This window comes from Panthera uncia, assembly GCF_023721935.1.
Source record: "Panthera uncia isolate 11264 chromosome B2 unlocalized genomic scaffold, Puncia_PCG_1.0 HiC_scaffold_24, whole genome shotgun sequence".
Taxonomy (NCBI): Eukaryota; Metazoa; Chordata; class Mammalia; order Carnivora; family Felidae; genus Panthera; species Panthera uncia.
Window position 1 is genome coordinate 57,634,671 of NW_026057580.1, and position 2,863 is coordinate 57,637,533.

At 39.4% G+C, this 2,863-nt stretch overlaps 1 pseudogene; it reads right to left on the bottom strand.

Annotated features, from left to right (window-relative positions):
* Positions 1–506: 506 nt before the first annotated feature.
* LOC125938128 (40S ribosomal protein S2-like) lies at positions 507–1,410 on the bottom strand (annotated as a pseudogene).
* Between the last annotated feature and the right edge of the window lie 1,453 nt (positions 1,411–2,863).

The following is a 2,863-nucleotide window of genomic DNA, read 5'->3' on the forward strand; positions in this document are numbered from 1 at the left end:
CATCTGTGCTTATTTGACACAGAAATGTATTGGTTCTAAAGCCAACATTCATAATAAATAGGCAGATATAAACATAAAACTATATACTTATATTTCATATATAAATAAAGCAACATATTAAAATTACTATTTTTGTTTCATATAAATACAAATATATGCTATCATTTAAAGGACATAGTCCTACCCTCAAAAAGCTTATATTTCAAAACAGGTTACAATGTGAATGGTTTCCAATTACAGGATACTATTAAATTGCCCTATTATTTTTCAATGTTGTTTTTCAGAATATCCCATGAACTTTTAGCTATTTCTCTCTCCTTGGTACTTTTTGAGACTCAGGTGCAGGGGTTAAAAAATTGCCTGATGGCAACAATTATAGAATAGTGGAGGCTGCAATATTGAGGATTATAGACCTCTATAATCAATGGACCATAAAGTTCTGACACTTAAGGATTTATTCCCAACAGAGAAAACATTCTTTTTTTTTTTTAACAATCTTTAATTCACTTTATTTTTCTTATACAAAACTATGTGGTGGTCACAGCTGGAGCCTGGGTCCTTTGCACTGAGACTCTGGTGTGGGTCTTTACAAGATGGTCAGTGAATTCCTGACAGGGAGACTTGGTGAACACAGTCTCTTTCCAAAGGTCAGGGGCGAGATAGATGTAGATCTTGGAAACGGCACCAAAAGTGGCCTTGGTGAAATTGCCCAGGATGGCAGTACAGCTCATGGCTGAGGTGTAGCAGTCCTCAATACCGGTTATCATCAGCAACTTCTTTGGCACAGGGGTTGAGACAATGCCAGTGCCTCTGGCGGCTGGGATGAGGCATCTCAGCACAGAGCCACAGTGGCTCATCACCTTGCAGGGACACTGTGGGGCTTGCAGATCTTGTTACCCCAGTAGCCTCACCGCATGGGGACAATGGAAAGCTTGGCCAGGATGATGGCCCTACGGATCGCAGTGGCTACCTCCTTGGAGCACTTAACACCCAGACCAACGAAGGTGTCCATTGTAATCCCCAGTGGCAACAAACGCCTTGAACCTGGTCCACTGGCCAGCCCGGGTCTGCTTTTGCACAGGCATAATCTTAAAAACCTCATGTTTGAGGGATGCCCCCAGGAAAAAGTCAATGATCTCAGATTCTTTGATGGGCAGGGAGGAGATAGATCTTATGTCCTTGACCAGGCAGGCCAGCTTGGTGACAGGAATCTACTCCTTGTCTTTGGTCTTGCCTTCACAAGCTCCTTGGTCTACCCCCTACCGCCCACGACCCCCCCCCTTCCCCCCCCCCCCTGCTGTGGCCAGGCCTGAAGGCCGTTGCTGAAGCCTCCACAGAAACCACCACAGCCTCCCATTCCAGGGCTGTGGGTCCTCCAGGCCCTCCGGCAGCACCAGCGTCATCCACCATTTGGTGTTTTCCCAGAGAAGAATAGAGAAAAATCTTATCTGTAAACTATAGCGCATTTAAAAATGTTCAGTAATGTAGTTTTGTGTTTCATAAGAACAGTAGGGAATTAAATCTAGATTCTTGGAATAGAATACTGAACTTGTAATGATAGGTTTGTTTTTGCACACGGGGTTTTGTGTTGGAATCAATTGGTTAAGGACTGCATCCACTGGACTGAAGTATGCAAAGGAATGCTGGGTTTGATCAGTCTTCTATATGTTGGCCACTAACTAATTGGTTTGCTCTGGGTGGATGTGATTTCAGTATGATGGCCTGAATCATGTATATACTGGTGAACAATTCCTTTTTAAATTTTTTTCCTGGAAGCTTTATTTCAATAATCTGATTTTAAACAGCCTCCCTAACATGCCCTAAAACTATTTCTGAGATAGCAGTGAAATTTGTTTATCTTCAATCTAGGCCATACTCAACACAGGAGGATATTGCCTGATCCATTCTTCTCAACTTTTATTTATGAACTTTTACTTATGAATCTCCTAATTCAAGGTTATCTTTGAGTTTTACCAAGTGCTAAAAATAATGCTATTTCTTTATACTTACCCCAGTGGTATGTATGTATGACTTTTCACCAGACAACACATTTAAAAAAAAATTAACGTTTATTTATTTTTGAGAGAAAGAGACAGAGTGGGAGGGGCAAAGGGACACAGAGAGAGGGAATTGTCTCTGTTTGGAAGATATTAAAAAGTACTGGGAAATATATGAAATGATGTTTCTATAATTGTCCTTAGAAACTCACACTTGGCTGTAAAGATAGGAACCATGATTAAACTTATTAATATAATTAGTAAGTAACTTAAATATAATACACAGCTTAATTTAAGTAACTTATATTTAAGAACTTAAATATAATACACAGAGAGAATTGGAAGCAGGCTCCAGGCTCTGAGCTGTCAGCACAGAGCCCTATGTGGGGCTCGAACTCACGAACTGTGAGATCATTTCCTGAGCTGAAGTCGGACGCTCAACCGACTGAGCCACCCAGGTGCCCCCACATTTAACGTTTGGACATTGATAATGATTAGCTAAGAATTTTCCTCCTTTTTACAGTCTGAAATTATATTAAAATTTTGAGACCTCTTAAATAGCATAATGTGGTGTATTATTTTAAGAATAATTCTCAGTAAGAATCCTTGTATAATATTAGATACCTCCTGCAAGTTATACATTTATATTTGTAAGATCTTGTTCAATTTTATTCATGATCATGTGGTTTATAAATATTGAAAAGCATAGGGTTCCACTGATTTCATTTATATTTTAAACTAGAGCTTTCATCCCATTTATGTATTTTATGAAAATGCTTATGTCGTACTAGTTAAATAAGTGGGCAGTATGTTGCCCAATTTACCCACTTTTTTAGAAGGATTATAGTCCTTTATGATCCAGGTAC